This window comes from Pungitius pungitius, chromosome 2, assembly GCF_949316345.1.
Source record: "Pungitius pungitius chromosome 2, fPunPun2.1, whole genome shotgun sequence".
Taxonomy (NCBI): domain Eukaryota; kingdom Metazoa; phylum Chordata; class Actinopteri; order Perciformes; family Gasterosteidae; genus Pungitius; species Pungitius pungitius.
The window spans coordinates 16,301,540-16,326,540 of record NC_084901.1 but is presented as its reverse complement, the minus strand read 5'-3'; the positions used below and the strand labels follow the sequence as shown (position 1 = coordinate 16,326,540).

General features: G+C 46.1%; 1 long non-coding RNA gene across 2 annotated transcripts; it reads right to left on the bottom strand.

The window, feature by feature from the left end:
• Positions 1 to 2,208: 2,208 nt before the first annotated feature.
• LOC119211064 (uncharacterized) lies at positions 2,209 to 24,144 on the bottom strand. Of its 2 annotated transcripts, none has more exons than XR_009942650.1 (3): positions 23,865 to 24,144; positions 23,416 to 23,621; positions 2,209 to 2,670 (listed from the first exon to the last, which is right to left on the bottom strand). It is a non-coding gene; the product is annotated as an uncharacterized LOC119211064 (long non-coding RNA). The 2 variants fall into 2 exon arrangements; XR_009942651.1 differs by lacking the exon at positions 2,209 to 2,670 and adding an exon at positions 12,394 to 12,515.
• Between the last annotated feature and the right edge of the window lie 857 nt (positions 24,145 to 25,001).

The window sequence follows — 25,001 nt, the reverse complement described above, 5'->3', positions numbered from 1 at the left end:
CGTCGCAAACGTTAAAAATAATGAGCGCTTTCAATCCAATAAATGCACTCAAGATATTCTGCACGCTGGGAGCGCGTCCTGTGAAAAAGAATATTGTGTCCGATGCTAAATTTTCATTAGCACAATAGCAACTGGCAGCGCAGCACCAATATAATAACACAGTGAGAGGGCACCATAAACCTGTCACACCAGCTAAAATGGATGGGCCCTGGCCAGAGGGGGCTAAACGCAACCTAAATCAATATGAGTGAGGAGGCTGGAGGAGTGGAGTAGGACTCGCGGGGGGGGGGGGGGGGGGCGGGGGAACGGACTGTTTGTGTCTTTCTGTTGAGGTTCCCTATGTGAGGCCCAGGGAAGGCTCCAGACTCGGCCTCCCTCTCCCTCTCCCTCCCCTCCACGGATCCTCTGCTGGCTCCAGTCAGGCTCCGGCTCTGATTAATAGCCACCGGAGGTGTCCAACGACGGCTGATAAGGGACCCCTACCGACCCTCCCTCCTCTGGAACAGAAGGTCTCGTAACAAGCGGGCTCACCCCCTCCGGCACTCAGGGAAGCCAATTAAGCAGGTCTTAAAACTCTCAAGCGGTGACAACTGGTCTGGGCCTCTGGCTGGGGGCCACTATGTGACAGTGGTGTTCACTCAGGGGACACTGCCGCACATTTAACCTTGAATCCAAAGCCCAGGGGTTAAAGGTCAGAGCTGCTTATGTGTCTCTATCTGGGACACGGAGCTGCATTTCCAAGCTAATTAGTAAATACATTTGTGTACCGCGAGGACTCATTAATGCAGCCAAAGCACAATCATTTCCCAAACAATTCAACGACCGCAACCCCCCCCCCCCCCTTTACCCCCTCCCGTCTCGATTTTGTTCCCAGGCTCGTCGAGAGAGCCGAAACTAGAAAAAAGGAATTGCTGAAAGTAGAATGGGGGGGGGGGAGGGGGGGCGTCCTCCGTTCCAGACAAGAACACAAGCTTATCCCAGCAGCCCATTTCTCTATTTTTTAACTTGATGGCCAACGTTACAGGTGATCAAAGGAAGGAACCCTAGGAAGGGGCTTAGGGCACAGCAGTGCGGCCAAAGGGATTGCTTCCTGGTGATTTGTAAGCAGGAAAAGACTTTTGACATGAAAGACAGCTTAAACAGCAGAGTAATAACAATAAAGCAGCTGTAAACTGCTTCTTGTTGCAGCCGAATTGATGCAGAGAGGGTGGCTCCCACAACTATTTTTCTCTTTTTTTGTGTGGCCTGTCTGGCATTTCCTACCGAGCCATTTCTACAGTCACATGCACTCAACAAAAGGCTACATCTTAGGGGGTGGGGTGCCTGGGGTCTTAGGGGTAAAGAGATGCTTTGTGCTGGGGATATTGTGAAATCAGTCGACTCCCATTTCTTTTCACAAGAGCTATGTTTGAAATTTGGTCGTATTCTTTGCTGTGACTAAAGTGCAGTTTTCAGATTGAAGGATTAGTCCAAAATGCAATTTTAATGGATCAGTTGATTATAAATGCCTTAAATATAACAGATGCTGTTCATGGGGAGCTTTCTATCAAGCCTGGATATAGCGAGGACAAGTTATGTCTGGTAACATGAAACGGCAGGGAAAAAAAGACAAAGTTAGACAACTATTGTACATTCTATGCTGCCTTTAGTCCATGCAGGCTGCGTACGGATCAGTATCGCATCATCTCTGCAACCCTTTAGGTTCATTTATAGGCTTTGTCCTTCTGCACTAAAGTAACAGTCTGACACATTAGTACGGCAACATCAAACAGGTGATTGGACACGTCTGCTGGTGTGGCTCGGAGCAGAAAACGGATGCAGAAAGTAAATGATGTTTTGTTTATTATAACGATAGGGACACTCTCAAGAGAAATAGTATTAATAATAGAGAAGATTACACAACTGCGTTCAAAGTTAACTAAATGATGAACATGATCTAATCCCATTGCCTATCGTCAACTGATGGCTGAATTGTGTTTTCTCATTGATCACCCTGTTGAAGCTTTATGTATTTTATAGTGCAACAAAATACTGGCCAGTGGTGCATGTCATGTGACTATCACAAAACTATTGTTTTACAATAATACAATGGAGAGCACGGTTAGCTGTGAAAAGGTGCAGCACTGCCCTGAAGGAACTCAAACGGGGCGGGTCAGACACGGTTTCTAAGCCTAAATACTTGTTTTTTATCCCATTTCCAAATGGGCCGTCAATGAGAGTTTTAATCAGTGTCTTCAGATCAAATTCTCAAATATTTCTCAACAGTTGTTCTTTGTAAAATGTGAAATAGAAAATGTCTGCGTCATAACTAACCAGCAACAACTTTTGTCATTTTTTTGTCAACGCACATCACTACCCTGAGCATCACAACACACGTCGTTTATCACAGAAAGTCTACCAGACGTTATTAAATTACTGAAGCAAAGGATTAAAATGTGGTACATATTTTTTAAACCAAAAAGAAAATAAAGTAATCGGACGGGTCTGGTGGTTTGACAGAGGTGCAGAGATTTAACTTTGAGCATGACAGATGTTGGAAATGCCCCGTCAGTCCTGGAAAGGCTCACGCCCCGACCGCGGTGACACATGTTAGCGTGTTCCATGACAGAGATTGAGGCTGATGCCTAAGCCGCTGGCCATGTTCAAAAGCACCGCCGGGACGGCGAGGAGCTGAAGGAGAGAAAAAAAAGAAAAGAAAACGAGTAAGGATAAACTTCCTGCGAGAGGAATGTGGCTGCTACCCATCACAGCTGGAATCTGCGGGGTTGCATACCAGGGGAACGGTAAATATTTAACATTTCATTTCCTTGCTGTAAGGTAGACCGGACACAGGGCCCAGCCAGTAACTTCATATCGTAGAGGGCCTGAGACGCGTAGGCACAGACTCGTGGGGGGAAGAGGTATAAATTGAAGAGGGGTTGTTAAAATATTTAGGCAAAATCCACAGACTTTCTGAACGAACAGGCGTACAGTGTCAATATTGATGGTGTTTTCAATAATGCATGGAGAAACGGCTGTGGAAAGCATGCGCAGTGTATTTTAATACCCCGCAGCTTATTTTGCATGGATTTTATCGTTGCACCACAAAATGGATTGAACTGCAAAAGGGGATTTAAAAAAAAAGAGAGAGCAGGTAGCAAAACAAACTGAGCCCGTCTTCAGTGTTTCCTCGGACTTGAATTCCAAGATGGCCGCCGCGCATATGTTCCCTCTAGCTTTACGACCTTACAGCCTCACTTCATGAAGAGCCTATTGTGCTCCGACCTAGTTTCCCTTCAGATGAATCACAGTCTGTCAGGCCTGGTTCTGAGGTGTACACAGCAGAGGGAGACGGTCAAATGACAGACTTGTCCATGTCTTTGTTCAGACAATAGGAAAACTAAGAATCCTTCCCTGAAGGCACAGCAGAACCAGAGCAACTTGACATGGGTTTTTTTTCCAGTCATCTGGCAGGGATCCTTTTAATATCAGGTAATGCAGCAATAGGATATCGATAACAGCCACTGAGGCTGGCTTCAAAGCTTGAAATTGGCTTTGTGCATATTTACAAGAGGTATTTTTTATTGAAGAATGCCAGTGTTTAGTCTACACAGAGGATTACAGGTGGACAGGATCATCTTTAACCTCATGTAAAAGCTGTAGGCTAAAGCTTGGATGTGAATTACAGTTACCATTGTGATTCTAATGGGACTTTCCCATACAACATGAAAATAATACATTTACTTTCATTGAAAATGGATCTCAGTTTGGCCATTTCTTTGTGTCAGAAGCCCTTTTTAGACATTTCTGGAATGAACCGTTGTGTTAACAAGACGTTTGTGTTGCAGTTTGTGAGACCATTTTTTGCCTGCAGCAAAAAATACCACGAGTGTCATTACTAAGAAAGAGTTACACATTTTGAGGATAGAATTCTTTCTGAGTGGTATATACATCTTAACCAATGAAATACAGATAAAACTGATCATTTAAAATCACATCTTCGTAAAAGAGGGTTTTGTTCACACGGGGGACAGACCACACTTATAGTGAACAAATTGGTTTCTGTCAGATTCTGCCACTATGCTCTTAGTAATTCTTGGGAGCGCTCTCGTCACGTGACGAATCCAGAGACGTGGTGGCAAAGCACTTGAACAAGTACTTTAAATTCTTTCGGACCGAGTGAACATCCAGTGAGGAAATTGAACCGTCGTGGAAGTGAGAAGGAGGAGGGACGGACGACCGGGTCTGGACTGACTCACAAGATATCCCTCCGTCCCTGTTTAGTCAACTCACTGGATGACGCAGGCTCGGGCATAGTTTCCCTTCACTTCCTGGAAGCGGAGCCCTGGGGTTTCCTCGGGAATTACTAAGACGACCATCATCGCACTCCCCGCTCATGGAAACCAACGAAAAACACACGCCGACTCCTCGCAGTCGTCAAGATCGGGAACCAAAAAGAAAAAAAGTGAAACATCTGGGCTTTATTTTGAAAGAGGGCTTATTTAGAAAATCGGGTGGGTTACTTTTGGCGGCGTGACTTTCTATAAATATTTAGCTGTTATGAGCATTCTAAAGAATATGTTCTGAGGACGAAGAGGTCTTGAGGTGCAGGTGCTCTTAAACCCAATGGCAAAGCTAACAGGTTAACAGGTCACTGGATGCAGCCAGGAGTGTACAGAAATAGAAAATGTACAAAAATATGTGGTGAAAATAGAAAATAAATACATTTTCCATGTGCGCTCTCCCTCCTAAAACGTCTGAGTGGGTTTTGTTCGTTTTTTTCTGTCCACTTAAAGCATGAAGAGACACAGCTTGCCTTGCATCTCATCTCACTTTTGATGGCCTTGCTTTATATGTTACATGATGAAGTTTGGTTACTTTTCACTTTGGGGTGTTTGAAGTGAAATTTCTCCACATCTCATAAAAAATGTGGAACAAACCTCCAGCTGTATTTTCAGCTCTTTACTAATTACCAAGTGCTAGCATGCTAATATGCTGAACTAATGGAACACATTTAACCTGCTAGAGGTCATAATGTGAGCATCATTGTTGTTTGTATACTTTTTAAAAATATATCTCAAAGCACCACCTAAGCCCATCTTTATGGATCCGTGCGCGGTTTTGCCAGCAGCAGTAAACACGCTCTGAGGCAAAATAGAAAATAACCTGCAAAGCACATGGAAAAATTTAAACATCCTCCTTTGGTGAAAGTCCACGCACACGCACACACACACCAAGGCTGCAGGGACACGTGTGCAAATGTGCATCGCAGGTTGACGCGTCCACCCTGGTCCAGGGGAGGGGGGGGGGTGTGGGGGGGTGCTTGGCTGCATCACGCTGCTGAAGCCCAACAGCTGGTAATGGCCTCTCCGTCAGACAAGACATGCCGTTCCTATGACAAATACCCATAGAGCAACAGTAACATGTGTCTCCCACCCCCGCGAGTCAACAACCCCCCCTCAATCCCCAGACCCCCACCGTCCCATTCCACCCCCCCACACACACACACAAAGCTGCATAGTGTACTTAATGAATAGCACACTTGGGGCTGCAGGGGTTTTTGCCGGAACTGTGAGGGAGGGGGGTGGGGGGGCCAATCGGCCCCCTGTGACCTCTGAGGGCCATCTGAGATAATAAATCCATGACCCTGAGTTCCGGAGTGCTTTGGGCAAGGTCAGGGTGGCAAATTTCCCACTTCCACAATATCAGATGTTAACGGTAATTCCTTTTAGCCGATGTGTCATGGCGCAGGAATGTCCTCTCCACAGCCTCATCGAGGGCTGCTGGAATCTGTTGAAAATGTGTGACAGCTGTGAAAGTTGGGCCCCGGCCTGTGAATGTATTAGATTTGGACTCGGTTCAGGGCCGAGGGGTGATGTGTGCTGGGGGGGTTGCGTTTGGGGGGTGTTGCTGTGGTGAAGGTTGCTCGCTTGCTCCTCGTCTCCTGCTGCTCCGGTGTGACCCCTGTTATCGATGTCCTCTGTCCTCTTTCTTCTGTCTAGCACGAGAAGGAGGAGTGGCCGAGCGGGAGCAGCATCTGATGGTGGAATCAACGTTAATGAGCCTTAAGTAATGTTTTGTGGCTTCCTAATTTGGCGACCCCTACCTATTCTTTGAGTCCTGTAACAAAGTCCCATCTGTCCAGATGAACAGCATTTATTGGGCTTTTTTTGTATTTTTAAGATTGCCTCTTCTTTTTTTTTTTGTCAATAATGACAATTATTCGAATAATCAGGCTCCGCCATGTGGCTCCAAAGTAAACTGCAGATTTAAAAGAAGATAATGAACTCTGCACTCAATCTGATGGTCCCGACTGACATATTCAGTGCCCAAAATGGCGCAAGATAGTAGATCCCCGAGCATCCATCTGAATTAAAATGTGAAAGTATTTAACTTACACTGGAGAAGTGTCAAATCTTGTCCTATAGATTGACGGCATTGAGAGGCTCTGGAAAAAAACAGAATTGCCACCTGACAAACAGACAGCTGTTGCCATCTGCACATTGAGAAATAAGAACATCTAGTTGAGGAAAGAGGAGGAGGAGATGTTTTTGCTGGATCTTTGCAGATTCCACGGCGATTAGGAGCACCTTCTATTCCTTCTATGCCTTAGAAAGCAAGGTTGAGGATTACTAATTGGATTAAATGGAGCCAGAGACATGTATTGCTCTTCTCACCAGTGCACAGCGTGTAATCTGACCATTTACTGAGTTATTATTCTTTTCTAAGATGTCCCAAAGGAACTTCAGAGTCACCGTCATTAAAATTCAACTCCTCCGAACTGATCTTTCCGCAGATCACCTGCGAACACCACAAAGTGTGGCCTCATAATTGAAAAAAACAGCTCTAAACGGCTGTGTTAAAAACGGAACCTTATGAAGGTAAATGTTATGGTACCACAGTTGTGAGCAACAATTTATTTCCCCTATTTCATTCAATATCTCTTTACTTGTGACACCAGAAATGACACAGAAAACATTAAGAGCTGGCGAGCGCGGCACAGATTCCTGGATCTCGCACAGGACGCCAGAGATTCAACAGCTTTAGTTTCGTCCCGTCTGGTTCTCCGCGTGTGAATGGAAGGAGCCGACCCGCAACAGTCGTCAACGGGGCTGTGGGACGAGGCAATGGCGTGGCACTCTGCCCACCCTGCCCCGCTGTCGTAATCAGCCCAAGGGGCAGGATGGGGGGGGGGGGGGGGAACCATGGCAGCAGATAGTATTTCTCCTTTGGCGCTGCCCAGACAGAGAGCCCTTTGTTGACCCCCAGCTTTAACTTTTTTTAAATCGTGGAGGTAATTCCAATGCTGCCCCCCCCCCCCTCCAAGACTATTTTCTTTCACCTTCCTAGCAACTGAGCTAAATCCATGGTGTGACCGTTGCATTAGTTTATAAATATGTGAAAAACATTGAGCATGTAAAGATGGCGCGCTGTTAGAGACCAAAAGGTCATTTAAACAAAGTACACCGCCTTACGCAAGAAATGCAAATATAACTTGAAGAAGCCCGTGTGTGCGCACTTCAGAAAACTCACAGGGAAATTGGAATAAAACCAGAGGAGAGGGGGAGATGAGACATGGCCGGGGACTTGGAAGAAACGCGACCCCCCCCCCAAAAAAACGCCACTCCCTCGCACTTCAGCCCGGCGTAGTCCTCTCCTTCCCTTTGAGGAGGCATTCCTTGGCACGCCCCACCCTAGATCATTGTAACAAAAAATTCCTGTGCCTTTGCCAAAAGGATCCAGTTTCCGCTAATCCCTTTTGCTGAGCATCACCTGATCCAGAAGGCCCGGCGATGGTCGGAGGTGCTTGAAACATGGAGGGGGGGGGGGGCGTTTAGTGACCGTTAATGATGGGAAACATGCCCCTCTGCCTCCTCTGATACACTCCTCTCGTCGCTCTCCCGTTAGCGTCCGTGGCATCGCGGTGCCGTTGGCGGGAAGATGCCGTCACCGTTAGCGCGTTCCGTTAGCCATCCGTGTCACGCTCTGCAACGGCGGACTGTGCTGTGCTGTTGGAATTGAATGGTAATGCACTGTCACAGACTCGCAGTAAATCACGGTGAATAACGGGTTCATAGACTGGAAATGTCAACAACTCTTCAGACGCGTGGACACTCGAGACTCCACAGTTCCACAATCGCATCGTTTTCCACCATTGTCTTGAAACGTAATCCTCAAACCGCAAGGGGAAAATATGTTCCTTATGAATTCAGGTTCAACCCACAGAGAGAGAGAGAGGGAGCAGGAAAAACAAACTTGTGTACGATTGCATGTGCGGGCGCTAAGCTGCTCCTATTACCACATTGCTTTTGAGCGGTGACTTTGAGAGGGAACTCTGTCTTCGTCTTTCCGACGTAACGTTGAACAGAGTCGACTGACACAGATCAGTGCGCAGCGGAAGGAAAAAGGCAGCGGCATCTCCATTTCTAAAACATATTTGTCTGCTTTCAGCTGCTTCCCTTTCATCCTTGGGAACTTCCCCGAAAGCCAAGGCAGGTTTCACTTGAGGATGTCAGAGCGGTCAGAAGTTGTAATGCCTTGCTCAAGGGCATCCGAGTGTTAGTGGTTAAGAGAATGGCAACTCTTTTGTACATGCTCCAGTTTTAGATACTCTATGTGGGCCGCTTTGGTCACTGGAGCACTGGAGAATTTCTTGGTTTAATATATCACAGCTTTATACGGTTAAAAACCATTCTTCCTCTATTCTGAGCATAATGTGATGACGAAAACCTAACATCATCAGAAAAGTTTGATCGCAGAAAATCTGATTATATACACATCAGGTTTGAGAGAGAAAAAGACCTACAGCGAGATAATAGACAGCGATAACAGTCCCTCCATTCTGGGCCCAACAGACCAGAATGCAATGCAGCCACAACACAGTTTGCGGTTAAACAGGGAGTAATCTTTATAACCCACAGCTGGATTCAACAAGTTCAGACCTGCTCTCTGGGATATGTCAAAGCCATTCTGGAAAATGTAGGAGTAGATTATATCAGCATATACAGCACAAGGTGAGAGGAAGCGGGGGGGGGGCTTCAACTGCCACAGATATTTGTTAGATAAACACAAAAACGTTCAAGGTTTTTTTCCCTCGTAAGGTCTCTCTTCCTCTCTGACTTTATGGTACTGTGGTGCCTTCCCGCGTAGTGCGGCGCTCAATCTTCCTGCTTGGAAACCCAGCATATCTGATTTCTGCACACAGATCCTGATTAGCCAAAACACATGTTTAAAAATCTTGATTTAAAAACAAGCATGCCGCTAAAAGCATGGAGGAAATCACTAATGAAAAAACTTGGAAGAAGCTCCCCACCTATATATCACCCCGGCATGAATGCTACACGAGCTTTTAATTTACAGCATTAAAACATGCTACGGCTGCATTACTATTTACCTTTCCATATCCGATAGCCCCGGCCGGTTGCCATGGGGTTTCAGTCATATCCAATCCCGGCCCCTTTGGCACACACTGTTATCTCTGTTTAAATATCCGGTTACTTCACCCTCTGGTCCAGGCACACAGAGACATGTCATTAAGGGCAGTATCTCTCCCCAGCCAAGGCTTCCTTTCTGTGCGCATGGTGACGGATTGATTTTCTCCGGTAGGTATCCACTGCAAGAAATATTCATCTAAAAAACTGGTTATTTAATCTAGTGTTGAGTCTTAAAATGGCCTCCCCCTCCCCCCTTCTTCTAAGCACTAGGAATAAAAACAGCAAATAGGAAAAAGGAATGATTTCACTTTTCAAAAACTGTTTCCAGAAACTCCTTCAGCCAAGTGACGTCATCTTGAATAAGTGGAGTGATCGACCTCGTTATCGCTTTTTCCAATATATCAGTATTTTTTTGAGTGAAGTTGCACAGGAAAAGAGATGAAATAAAGACAACGCTACCAAACTTCTTCATTCAATGAAATGATTATTAATCATAATTAAGACCCTCATAACACTGAGCATGAAATTGCAAAAATAATTCTAAGTTGGAATTTTTACCTCACTTTTATATTTTCTTTTATTATCACAATCCTGTCGTTTAAAAAGCAGGAAAACATCTCAACTTTAAAGCCTTTTAGCCGTTGTTTACCCTCTTTAGCGAAACGCTGCAGACGCTGATGTCTCCATGTGGGCGAGCCGTTGATATTAAATACTAAGGCTCCAGGTCTCGTATCCGTCACCTTCAACGTTGACGCGTTGAATCGTGAGCGGTGATGAAAAGACTTTCTGATGATGCAATCACGAGTCAAACAACCTAAATAGTCACAGCCTACAATCCGTTACGCATAACACAACTTTATGAGTTGGATAGGGGGAAACCCCAAGGATTTCTAATGGGATTAGGTGGAGGGAAAGTCTCACGAGGAAAACAAAATGACTTTTTTTTTGCTGCCGTGGTCCCCCCCCACTTTTTTTTTTACAGCGGCCTCGGGTCTGCGGCTTGGCGTCTGCTCTCCGCAGGAGCCCTTGGTACCCGCAGGGGTCAAATCTCCTTGCTCCGTTCCTGAAAGAACAGAGGCCGTTAAGAAAGGCCTACACTGCGGTATCTTCACAAATCAATGGCAGCACATCCTCCCTCTCTCTCTCTCTCTCTCTCTCTCTCTCTCATCCTCCACATTCACTGCAGACGTATCGATTACTGCACGAATATTAGACGATCGTGTTACTCGTCTAATATTCTGAAGAGTTAAGGGAAACGGGGGGGGGGCCACGTCTTTATCGTAAAAATGTTTGTCTATTGTACAGATGCCCCGGAGTTGAACTCTTCCCGGGGGGGGGCCAACGGAGGAGCGGGGACGGCTAGGCCAGGCCTTGCCTTCTCTTTCAGCTGCACTAATGATGTTGTGCCGGACCACAGCTGTTTCTTTGTGGCAGGTGTTGCAAGTGGGAGACACAGCCGACCGCACTCGGCCCGGATCGGAGGAATGCCAAAAACAAGACGGAAGGAGCGGATAGCAAGGCGGAGAAACTAATATCCACACGATACAGCTCCCCCGAGCTCCCAGGAAGCGGGATAGAACATTTCGATTGAGAATTGCCCCCCACCAAACACCTGGCCGCCGCCATGAGTGCGATATTGATGTGGGTCCCGCGCCAGAGACCCACAGCGGGGCTCATTTCATGCGGCATTTAGTTGAAATGCTTGGACAAGAACTTGTCTGGAGTTGAGGGCACATGGCCCGTTTGTCTTTAATATGCACCCCGCAGCAGAGAGGGGTAAAAATGTGCAGAATATTAACTGCGTGGGTCACGTCATTACCTCGTGATTACCACAAGGCTGCTGTAAGGCTGTGTGTGACGGGGAATCGTTTGAGGTGCAGTTGGTTGGTTTGTGTTGCTAATAAAACATATTAACTGAATAAAAAGTCATCTCTGTATGATCTCTTTACTCTGCCTGAGTTGCAGATCCTCCGATTCGCCACTAGGGGTTTTTATACTTTTTCAAAACGTATCCACACGGGCAGCGCTTCCTCTACAAAGAGATTGGACATCAACAGTCAAACGTGAACCAACAGAACCAACATGTGTGTGCTCATTTGTAAAGAATAATCCAAAATGAAAAGCTGCAATGTTAGCAAATGAAGGGGTTTTGTTTTGAATTGAAGCAGGAAGCATTTAATAGATAGGTTTTTTCATGTCTGACATCTCCTACTTCTATTGAGACTGTGGTAATTTACTAATATTATGTCAATAAACTGACCACTTTCAATGGATTTTTTTTTTTTACAAATAATTTAATTTAGGACTAATACATGGTGGACACAAGGTGTGGAAAGGTCAACACAAGGAAGCCAGAGTTCTGGTAAATCTGTAGACTGCAGTACTGTATGCATAACGTTGTGACACTTTCCAATCTATCCCAGTTTAATAAAGCAGCAAACGATAAAAAAAAAAAAAAAAAAAATAGAAACACATTTTGGGATATTGCCTTCAGGCAGGAAGCGAGGCCAGAGTGAGACCTCTGTTCTCTCGGCTAGCGCCTCCAGCTAATATTAAAGCCGAGGCCATGAGTGGTAAATATTAGCTTTTCTCTCCCGTGTTGACAGTGTGTGCTTTTCCACACACACGCGGAACAAAAGTCTGCCATATTGTACACCCACCTGGGAACTCAGATGGTGGCCGGGTGGAGGTAGGTGTCCCTCGCCCGACAGTGGTGGCTTTTCATTGTGTGCACTTATGATTATGCAGTTCGAAAGGAGCCTCTGGACGGGATGTGTGTCGCGCCGATAGCGGGAACAGGGCGCGCATTCATCCTGCGTGGATTCAACGCCTTCCAGTGCCAATCATTGATGCGATTTAAAGAACAGCGGACAACAGAATGTGAAGACTGTGCAGTTTTTACGTTACGTCACAGAGGTCCGTTGGGCTGATAAGAGTTGAAATTAGCATTTCTAGGCCCTGCCCCCTTCTCGTACCTGTTGTTCCTCCGGTAACGAGTCACTGCAGCGGCCCACGTAGAATCTTTACTTACCTGCCTGAAACACTTTGCCCTGGGAAACGGGGGGATGGAAGCTTATTCAGGGCTCTTATTTCCTCCCCCAGCTGAAAAAAAAGAAACACTTTCCTAAGGGAGAAAGTTAATTTTTTATTTTCTATCAAGCAAAACAAGCTCCAGGGCGAGCATTCATCGCTCAGGTGTCAGCCAACAAACTCTCCCAGCGTGCTTCTTGGCTCGCAGCACACGGAGGGTCACAAGTCAGTTCCTGAAAAGAGCCAAATAACCCCCCCCTCCTCTACTTCCTCCCCACCTCCCTCTCTGGCCTACCAGTGTGGTTTGCCTTGGCTGACTGATAATAAGAGACACAAAAATCCTCTTACCACCACCCCCCCCCCCCCCCTCCTCCTCCTCCTCCTCCTCCTCCTTCTTGAGTCACTTCCTTGCCAGGGCCTCAGTTGGTGGACCGTAGCCAGGAGATACCCTGCTATTTATTGCCCGTTTCCACCCCAGAAGAGGGGAGTTAGAGAGGCATTCTCAGGAGTCTGCACACACTGAAACTCACAGCGCTCATCCACAGACACACACACACAACTCCACCACAAAGACACACAAGCATAGAGGGAGAAAAGCTAACACACACACACACACACACAAACTCTCTGGCCCATTCGTGAGCATCCGACAGGACCCAGAACACGTTCTCCTCGGATTCCTCGATTGATGTTTGCGCTCCCTCCCCCGAGCTGCCGGCCCGCCCGCCTTTAAGGTCTCCGTTTTCCGTGACGTCCCACCAGGAGCCGAGGAGATTTATGTCCCTTTCCCGGCATTTTCAGAAGGAAACAGCCTCGCTTCTTTTCTTTTTTTTTCCCTGACCACACATACAACGCACAAACACAAGCCTGTGAAGAGGCGCACACAAACAGCCCTCTCATGATAAAAACAGATACGGCTGGAGATATCGGACCGCCGAAGGCATGCACCGCTTCTCCCACAGAGGCCATCTTTCACGGCTCTATCAGCTGCACACAGGAAGTGGACGACTATCTGCAGCTGTGCATCAGCTCGTGATTTGGTCGTCGTACTGAAAGGCTCTTGCAAAGTCTTGAATTCCTCCTTATAAATGGAACATGCTAACCTGGGGTCAATTCATCCATTCATGCAGAGCTTTACAGCGCACTCATGCACTCACACACTTAAAACCTCATATTCACATACAACCACACACACACACACAGGATCCTTGTGAATCCAAAACATTCCTTCCCGCTCAAGTTCAGGCACATCCCCCTAATAGAGGGGTTTGCACTTTTATTCATGGGCCCTTCTTTGGAATATGGCTGCTTTATAACTATCGGCCTAGTACTTGTTGGCCCTTTTTTTCCCCGCACCGCACTGCATTGTTCCTCCAGCACCGCTGTGGAACGCAGAGGATTGTGATTTAAATGGCTTTTGAGTACTCCTAATCCACCGGAGGCATATAAATCACACAAAGGTAGCTCTAAAAGGCCGGGTGAGTTCCATCAAGCAAAGAGGAAGTCTTAAATCCGAAAGCTTCACTTAAATACCACAGAGGTGACTTATTAATGGAATCATTTTGACTTGTGTTGTTGTGTGTGTGTAGATGGGCACAGATGTCTGGAAATAACACTAATACGGCATGACAAAGGTTGTGTACGAATGAAGATTCCTTGGTTCACTTTGCCATTGTCCAGGGTGAAAGAGGAGGAAAGGTGTTTCCAGTCTACGGGCCACATTGGAGGGGAAAAGAAAAGCAGATGTGTGCACACATGCATGCATTACGGTTTAACCTGTTTATGCACATTTAAAGAGAATGCAAACTAAAATGTAATAGTTTTAAACAACCTCTGAAAGAAAATCTTTATGGGGAAACATTCAACAAAAAGTAGTAAGATGTTTCCTGGACTATGAAAATGTCCATCAGTAGGTTAAAATCTCAATGAAACAACCCATGACAAAAGTGACGTTAGTACCACTCACTCGTGTAGCAGCCCGGTTGTGCGGCACAGACCCTTTTACCCGTCCAGCCGTTGTCACCAGCCGGGTGGGGTTGGCCTCTAACAGCAGGGCAGGAAGTGTTAACAATAAAACAAAAGCCTTCAAAACTGAGTGACTGATTCAAAGGATCAACAGTTTAGCCAAAGACATCTGAACAGTCCTCAGACCACACCCAAAGAAGAAAGGGTTTGATGCTGTACCATAAACTAGCATCTAAATTTAGCTCCATCAGGAATCACACCTCCTCTGCTCTGTGCTCGGCTGGAGGAAAAACATTGCAACAGGAATCAAAACTTAAGGTTATAACTTGTATGCTTGAACTTGACCTATGACCTCTGGAGTAAGCCAACTTTTGCCTTTGCTTTAATGTTGCAGAAAAACTTCATTGAGGCCGCTTTCCATCCCAACACGTATTCTTGAGGGTATTTTATACGTCTACAAATGATTTGATACCCTCTTTTTTTCCCATTGGATCTGGAGCCTTACGAGAAAGTGGGAGAAGAGGAGGAGTAGGCCGGGTGGCAGAAGGGTGGGAGGGGGGATGAAAAAGAAATCACATGGAATGTATTCTGCACTTTCTTTCACTTATGGAAGTCATCAAAGCCAATTTCCTCTTGTGGTCAGATAAGATCAGTCAAATAAAAGGTCCCCTGTGGGGGTGGAGGGGGTTAATATGTTAGCTGGACTCGGAGTAACTAACGGCAGCATGTTTTTTCTTCTTTACCTCGTCCTGAGGCCCACGGGTGATCCACTGCTGAAAAGAGCATGGAGCAGCTCCATGGTAACGCCGGGGGGAGGGGGGGGGGGGGGGGGCAACCGAGGACTGGTTCAATAATGCATGAACGAGTTACATCACCCGTTGCATGTGTTGGATGTGTGCATTTTACAAGCTCTAGCAATCCCTGCAACTTCTTACTTTAGTTGCCCAAGTGCTGTCCCAAAATGTGCCACATCACCTGGTGCCGGACGGAGTCCACCCCCCCCCCCCCCGTGCAGGGACCTCAGAGACAGAAAGGAAAAGCATAAACACCCACTGATCCTCAGAGATGGTTTTCAAGTGCTTAACAGCTCAATCTCTCTTAAAATAATTACACCTGAGAGGCAGAGATCCATCACGACTGCCCCGCTCTGCAAATTGCCCTCAGATGGGCGAAGAGAGAGAGAGAGAGACTACATTTGTTAGCTATTATGACTCGCCTCTCTTTCTGTTCAACTCCACCTCTTCTTTTAGTTTATAAACTTTTATTGCTCTGCCGATGATGATGATGATGATGATGAGGAAGGATGACGGATGTGGTTGGTAGATACTGGAATTCTGAACACTGTGTGTATGTTTGTGTGCTTTTTGCACTGGGATAATGCAACAATGGGACGAGTGCAAGGATGTCAGTGGAACTTATTATTGGTCTTGTCAACATTTACTGTAATATTATTATCAATGACATCAATTGCACAATTTAGTATCCAAATTCATCTCCGTCATTAAACTCGGCAAGACAGGAACTGAACAAACATGACGATGGGATTTAATGTCAATTCATTTAATAGTATTTCAAAAGTGTCCTTCACTGCCATAGTCTCCATTGAAAACTATAAAGCAGGCCGTTGTGCTCCTTGTGTGTGAAAGTGATTCACAGCAGAGTACGCTCCGCGCCGTACCGCATCACAGTGCGACGCCTGCGATACGGATCGAGTTAATGTTTACCCAGAAAATATGGAATTGCAGACTTCCCCGTAATAAACTGTTCCAGAATGCAGACCGCCGGCCCCCTCCTGTAACATTATTATTATCTACAGGCCTCTGGGACCGACTCCATAGTTCTCCCTCAATGCTTCTCACAAACACACACACACACACACACATCTTTAAATATAGAATTAATACAACCACAGTAAAAATGGGTTTAGCCAAAGTTTGGATAGCCAACAGCTTGATGTCAAGCCCTTTCAAAATGAAATAATCAACGTTTCAAGATTTGCATGCACACAGATCCCTCTGATTAGGCCTTTTTTAGAAGCCACAATGTTTTTTCTATAAGTTAAAACAGATTCTGGGAATTGTTGCACTGCCCAATCAAAAGTGAATCAATGAGAAAAACAGAAGACTAGAAAACACCTTCGGAGCATAGAACTAAAAACTACCAAGTGATCAACAGCTGAAATGTAAACTCAAGACACTCCTAAAAGAGCAAAACATAGTTGATGCTCTTTAAAATGGTCCTCTGTACAAAAAAGGGATATAAAATACATTTCCTGCTCCGAGAGTTGTTATTGCTCTATGTATCTATCAATGATAGACACATTACTAAAATGAACATTAAAAAAAGCTGTAGTGTGTTCGATCAACTGACACACATATATAAATAAATGTATTCTGGTATATAAAACCTTAATGGACCCATCTAACTCCTCCCTCTCAGGGGATTATACACAAAATAAAACATGACCACTCTGATTTATATTACATTTCCTGCAATAGATCCCCACAAGTGCTTTGCAATGCAGACTTTATTCATTGGAATCAGAGGAAATCTGGTGGTGGTTTCTTATTTTTTTTTGTCTCTTGTTCATGTCAAGTCAAAATTATCTGACTATCCATTAAAGATAAAGATCAACTCCAGTTCAGATTTGGGCACACACACACACACACACACACACACACACACGCACACACAGAGACACTACGAGCCGTATAGAAGTATATTAACCTTGTGAGAGACGTCTCATTCATGTCAGCCAAGCCGCAACAGGTGAGCGTGGTCACCGAGGTCAACAGTCGGCTCCTGTGTGGAGGGACGTGGTTTTGTATTTGTTGAAGAAGTTTCATACCTTTAATGTTTGTTTAGGTACATTCTTTACCTCATTCCTGAATAAAAAAACCTTTTGCAGATGCATGGGTTTTCCATCGCAGCGATGTTTCTTAAACGCCGGTTTAGGGTTTCACTCGGGCAGCTCCAGAGGAATGTTAATATTCAGGTCAGATAAAAAAAAAAATAACTCCCCATTTCCGGCCAGGCCAGTAATTCTTACGCCACATAGTAACACTGGATGTCCCAGATGAGGCTGAGGTTGGCTGACGTCGCTCACATCCATGATTGCCTTCTGTAACATGTCTTTAAAAGACCATTTGAGATGGAATCATTCTATGCTGGATTATTTTTACATTCTACTTTGTCATGTTTGAGCGCTATCTGCGGCCGGCTTCTTCATTTTCCCCCTTCTTTTTCACAAATACTTACTGGATTCTGTGCGGCTCTCACTGTGCTAAAAGTGGGCATCTGCCTCCAGGTCTTCACCGTTTAATGTGTAGAGACAAATTGCATTACCTCAGGACCGATGGCCGTGTAAATAGTCAAGTCAAGAAAGCCATTATGTGATGGCTGGGACTTTCCTTTGTAAAGTTAGTGCACTGCTGGTAACTTGTGGTCCAATGCGGAAAAAACTATTCCAAACCAGTATGGTTGGAAAAACAATGAATGCTACTTCCCGATAAAACCAATATATTGAAGAAAATCAGTAAAAACAAATCAATGGGTTTCATCTTCCCTCACAAACATTCCTTTCTATTCCAAATGTTAAGATGGGTAATCAAGTTATGAGACAACTCATCCAGCGCCTGGGATGAAAAAACATCGTCAGGGACGTCAGGGCCCAACCTTTGTTGATTTAATATGAAATCTCACAGTGCACAGACGACAACTTTCCCGTTTGAACCAAATTGCATCGCAGAAAGTGCCAAGTGGAGACCACTCTAAAAGCGCTTCTACACTTTTTTTTATCACTCAGCCCATTGACACCCATACACTGATGACAGGTGCTGCCATACCCAGTGCCACCTGCCCATCAGGACCGGCGTGCGTACCATTGACATGCCGTCGTCACGGCTACGGGAGCGTTGTCGGGGGGGGGTGAGATGGAGAGCATTGCAGAGGAGCGGTGCGAAGGTGATAATAATAAAAGCACAAGTGCGACCAAACGGCTTCTGATGCCGGAGTCAAACTCAAGTCAGTGAACGGCCGAGGAGGCCTTTGTGAAGGGGGGGGGGGGATTTTCCTGAGTAGGGGGAAACGAAGTGGGCTTGGGACATGCTGGCAACCCACAACACACTGAGAGGCGGGTGGGTGGCAGTGGTGGAGCGCGTTTTCTCTCTTTCTATTATTCTCCCCCCCCCTTGAACTCCACACTGGCTCGCCGCCCTCAACTCCGCCCCTTTCCGCGAGCTGGTCGAGGAGTGCGTTTGTATGTGTGGAAAGTGTTGGGAAGGGTGGGGGGGTCGTTCTTATTCAAGCTGAGCGAAGTGGAACCTCTCGCATTGTCTCCCCTCCCGCATCCACCCCCCTTGCGGCCCCGTCTCCCTCCTCCTTTCTCCAGGGACAAAGAATGCCCTGACTGCCTGGCGTCTCCTGCAGTGTCATATGACTAAAGGATAGGTGGAATGGTGGCAATGGTGCAGGGAGAGGAGATGTAGGAAGATGAAAAAGACAGATCCTGAGGAATTTATGGATGACTCGGTTCATTATTCTTTATATCTTTCTATACATATAGAGAGACTCCATATATAAGCTCTGAGAATTCATTGTTTACGGCCTTCCAATAAAAGGTACCAAAAAAAGGGTTTTTTTAGGCCACACTATAATTTTGGGCAGTTCAGAAACTCCTATGGAGGAGGCTTTTTGTAAAGGCACAGCGGTGCTTTAAGCTAACTAGCACGTGGTCACATGGTCAGATTTCTCTTGCTAAGCAGGTACAATCCAGAGGTTTCCATGCACATGAGTATAGTACACTGTGTATAAATGTGTACATTGACATTTGATTGCTTCTTCCTTTAATCGGTGAAGTTGACTTGCACCCTCTGAAGGGTTATTTACAGGGTAACGAAAGCCCAACTAGTTCTAGTGAACACAAACTGATTAAAAACACGTGAATACTATTCAATTTCTCTTAATTTGTGGTCCGTTTCCTTCCGCTGCATATCCAAGATGGCCGCCATTGTGGGTGAGAAGTGCCATGGTGAATGGAAGACTTTACACAAACAAATCAAAGCTTCAAGGTATCAAAAGTTGAGGCTGCTGGAACAACCAGTGCCACGTCACTGCAGAAGAAAGTTAAACTTAGGTCCTGTAAGACAGTTTGGCGACTGAGCCTTACGATGTTTTGTTTTTTTCCCCGTGCCACTGCAAACAAGTGCGGTTTTAAAGCGATGTCCCGTGAGGTTTGACATTCACAGCTACAAAACACACACACGGACACTTGCAGCTCTCTATTTCCCATGCACACACCCACTTACACACACCCACGGTTTGCAGCCCTGTCATACAGCCAATGTAATGGGCAACTGCGCTAATCGCCGCAACCCTCCGAAACAACAAGGACAGGGCGGCCTCGCGACCACATGAAACCACCTTGTTCTGCAAGCGGGCGCGCACAGAAGAAGACCATCCATTAAGCTGTCAGGCTTTAACCTCGCACTCCTCCAAAAAAGGTAGGAAGTGAAACTGCCTCTCACACGCCGTGAGCCGTGTGACTTCATCCCCAACACACTCCATCCATCACAGGCCACGGTCCAAGACGACGCAAAGTCATTGCTCCAAACACGCCGTCCGCCCCGGGAGAGAACAACGATGTGGTGTTCAGACCGGCAAAAAGCTGCTGGTACCCTTTGTGCTCGCCCATGCGGAAATACTCACTCTGTGTTTGGTGCTGTACAATTTATGTAAAGAAAGATGTTTCAGAGGCTCCGTCGAAATTTGTGAAGTGCTCTCTGCTCTGAAAGCATTTGTATGAAAGTGCAAATGAAAAAAGTGTGGAATACAAAACCACTGCTTACATAAGCAATAAGAAAAAAAAGAACATTTGTGGGAATGATGTGTTTAGTGCATTACTTTCGTGTTCTCTGTTTTTTTAAGATTTACTACAACTTTAAGCTATTTGAACCGATTTCAGTCAGTTTTGTATATAATAATTGGTTATTATTTACATCTGATCCACAACATCCTGCAGAACATTATTCTGATCCTACAGCAGCTGATGAGAACTGAATACACTGAATATAAATATATATTTATATGTAGCTTCGAAAAAACCCATGAATTCTTGCTTTACGTATTGCGAGATGGTAATTTCAGTCTTGGTAACTTTAGTTCTTGGCGGAGCCTCAGTCACGGACCACCAGGTGGCGTCGTGCTTTTGGTGCCATTTGGCAGAACACCCCTCATGGTGATTTACCAGCAGAGACAGGATGAACGTTTGGCTGGGAGCGGATCACTGGCAAGACATGCAGCCGCTGAGCGAAACGGTGCTTCCTACCAGACGGAGACTACGGCTCCAAATCACCCAATTTCCTTACATCCTTTGTGCATAAAAAGACTTGGTTTGGTTCAATGGATTTCTGTGGATAAAATTTGACCGAGGACGAGAAACTGTTGAATGGACACCAAAGATATAATCGCCCAAAACCCAATGACATTTCTACTGCAGAATGAACTCATACGCCGAAACAAAAGGACACATCATGCCGCTTCATTGCACGCAGACATTGGTGAAAAGTGAGGTGAAAAACATCTGCGGAGAGACACCATGACAAGAGGATTGCAGCGAACACGTGGGGTTTGTATCGAGAAATAATCACCCTGCACTGTTTTCTTCTTCTTCTGCTCTCGCTGACATGAGATATGATCTGCAAGATGCAGAGGGAAAGCAGGGGGAAGACTCGAGAGCCAGAAATTAAATGTGCATGTGCGTGTGTGTGTGTGTGTGTGTGTGTGTGTGTCTGCAGTAAGAGACGGTGCCCCACAGTTTTAGGAGGATTTGTCCCGTTTTCCCCTCTGACTTGACTCCTAAAAGGAAGAATGGAAATCAGGGAATGTCACTTCAGGTCCTGTGCTATCACCAACTCAAAGTGGTTAAATCCAATGACTGCAGAGTGCACTTTGAACTCAGCCGCTGGCAGAGGTCCCATTCAAGCAGATATGTGAAAGTTCCTGTCCTCGACGGGGCCCCGTGTTCGGGGGGTTGGGGGGGGGGGGGGGGGGGGGGGGGGGGGGAGGGGTCTCCCCATAAAAAGACTTCTGTCTGATTACAGCAGCTTGGATGGAAGCCCATAGATGGCCCAACAAGCCTCGACCGGCATTATTTCCTCCCGGGCCTCTTTGTTTGGTGAAGCCTTCATTCTGGCAGGATTCCTATTGCAGCGCTCGACTTCTCATTGAGAAAACAAGCCCCCCTCCCCTCACCTCCCCCCTCCCTCCCACCCCTCACCTCCCACCGCTCCGCCACCGGCACCGTGCATGGCACATGGCGATGCAGCTCCTTGTTTTCTTTCACAAATTAGTCAAAGCTTGTTTATTCAGGTTGTGGTGTTTTTCTAATTAGTCTAAACCTCGCTGCATATAAATCCCGTATTTATCATTGATACTTTTATCACAGGGCTTGGCCCCCCCTCGGGGAATCATTGATGTAAATGAATTAGCACCTCCTGGTTATTGTTTTTGTGGCTTTTTATGAATGGTTCACGCAATCAAAGTTCACTATTGTTTTATTATGGGGGTAATTTATCAGTGTTCCGTAATGGTTTCCTTGCCTTGTCTCAACAGCTTGTAAAAAAAAGCGTAATGAAGTTTCAGCACAATTTCTAGTTCGCTGATAATACAAAGTTACGGCCTATTACCGCGCACATTATCTTTAAAAGGGCTCTGCAAACAACGCCATTCAATCAGCTTCATTCATCCCCTGATGCACGTTCCCCGAGCAGAGAGTCCTCGCGGACCTCGGACCGAGCCATTTAAAATAAATGAGCCGCGGGGGGGGCTGAAGCAGGTTGGCGTGGTTCGGCATGTCAGTCACAGTCCACAAGCAGAGCACAGTAGCACCTCTCCACGTTGCCCGGGCCGCCTGTCAGCAGCTACATTGAGCCATTACACGAGCGCGCGGAAACCCGCACCCCCCCCCCCCGTGGCCGGGCCCACACCGGGCGCGCACATCCGCTCGGGGGGGGGGGATACGTACCATAATTACACCCCCCCCCCCACCGCCCCTACTTCATACTCATCTCCCCTGGCAACGGGCAATCATACAGCCCAAGTAACTCGGGCTAATTCCTTGCTTTGGTGGAGGGAAGTTGGCTGCCTGTAATGACACCAATTGCCCTGACCTAAACGCTGTAATAGGACCTCTCGGTACGCTGCCGAGGAAATGGCTGCAATTGAGGCTCTTCCACTTCCTAGCAACCCAGGCCGGGGCCCACAATTTGGAGGAGGAGGAGGGGGCGGGGACGGGTGGATGCTTTGCATTACCTGTGCCCCGCAGCCTGAAATGCGGCCTAATGAAGGCGAAATTGTAAGAATTGAGCAGAGTTGGGAGGAGAGCTGGGGTGGGGTGGGGGGGGGGTCGACAAACAGAAAAGTGGAAGCACGTGTGTCAAATGGCTTTTCTCGTTAATTCGGGTGTCTGTCTCACGGCGAGATTAGAGCCGACCGGAATCTGCCTGGTTGCCCAATCAGGAAATCCCAGAGGGGACAAACACGGGGCCGTCTGTTTGGTCCCCACTGGACACAGGGGGGGGGTCCAACATTTAACACTAAACTACAAGTGTGTTTTGTCAAATTGACGCGAGTCAAATAATATTAGCTTAATTATACTTTTTTTTCTCGAATGAAGTGTTTTTAATGGCGCTTCGGTGCCAGGCGGACGGGAGGCACCACGCTGGTTTGGACCAGAGGGGAAAGAAGCAGAGGGAATAACGCTCACTATCTGCAACTGCTCCCATCGGAGGAAACATTAAAGCAACACGTTTCCAACTGCCAGGACTTCTGCAGAAGACATTTGAAAGTTGTTGTTTCCCCTCAGTCGGAAGTACGAAGCGGCATCCAGCAAAGAACTGACCTTTGTGTGCCTGGATCACGTCTCGGCGCTCCCATTTCGTTGCCCCCCCACCTTCCCCAATGAAAGCAACATTGCTCTTGCTAGCGGCTCGTCTGTTGGAAGGCTTACCTGCGGGGGTGAGGTGCGGATCCAGGCGTTGCGATTGGTCTAACGTCGTCTGGCTGATCATCAGTCGGGGAGGACGAGGCCAAGAGCTCCACGGGACCAGAAGAGCATTCCAGAAGGCGGAGTGGTGAGCAGATGGAGACCCGGACAGTTCATCTTTCTCCCTGGTGTCCGGGAGGCCCAGGCGAGCCGTCTCACCCGCCCAAAACCTGCAAAGGACGGGGAGCCAGAAGGAGTATTACAGGAATTTTCTAATTATTCCTGTTGCCCAATCATTGTTTCTTTTGTTTAGTTAAGTTGAAATTTCATTTTCATCTAGCCGTGTTAGCTTGGCATTTAAATGTAATAATATCAATTTAGATTAATGTGGAACAAACCAATGAAGAACCAATCTAGACAAGCAGATCATCTAAAAGGTTAATCTGTAACTTAAGAGCACAAACAGCACACACCTAAACAATCGAAACCATCTCACATCTTGAACAAAACGATTGAAATGACTTCAGAGGTTACTGGAAATTCCACAGGTGAAATAACTCCCCAAACTGTCTGTGAGCAGTTCAAAGTTTGGGCTTTAAAAGATTTAAAAGTCTGGAATCATTTTCTAAAAATCACCAACAGGTGTAACTGTTAACAAAAAATGCGAAAAACAAATCATCGGAAAAATAAAAGTGTGCCAGTTTTGAAGGAGTCTTACTTCCTGGTTATGATGTATTTCCTGACTTAACAGGATGTTGAAGGGCGGGACATAAACAGCGAGGGGTCGCGATGAGCCATTGGAGTATATCTCTGGGATTGGGAGCAGGTTTTAATGTTTATGCTAATTAATTAAGTCAAGTTGAACTAGCTTTACCTTCATAAACTCACATCCTGTAATAAAAATCTGTATTCGTCTGAAGTCTGTTACAAAGCAATCCGGATACTTTGCATTCGCATATTGAATTTTGTGGGGAGAAAGAAACTTTTTTATTTTTTTAATATTTAGAAAAAAATTCAGGCTTTTGTTTTTCGCCGTAACCACAATAACAACTTGGGTGCAGGAAATTCAATTTGGGTCTTGTTTGTTTTATTTATTTATTCATGTTTTATTAATTCAATTGAGTTTCAAATTCTCCATATTAGTTTGATTTGATTAAGGTGTGTGGTGAACTCTTACACCGTATCTTCACATTATTTATGAGCATCAATTTGTTGATCTTTTTTTATGATCTTTTTTACTTTTTCAAAATAAGAATTTGGCCTTTTCAAATTGGCTACACAGTAGCCAAATACATCTTAAACAAATTCAAGATTTTCAAGTGAAACATTTACTAAACCTACGGCTCTATTTGAGAGGAAACTGCTCCTCCTGTGACCGATTTATCTTTTGTAAGTTCCATCTGTGAGTGTTTTGTGCCACTCTGAGAAGTGGGTCAGAGCGGTCGAGGAGCCCACCGGCCACTTCTGGCTGCTTCAAGTCACGTCACATAAACAATGGCACTTCACGGGGAGAGGCTCGTCTTCCTTCCTGCCCGGCTTCCTGTCGCTCGTTCTGCCTGACTTGGCAAACTCAATGTGTCTCACCCCTCCTCCCCCTCCTCCTCCTCCTC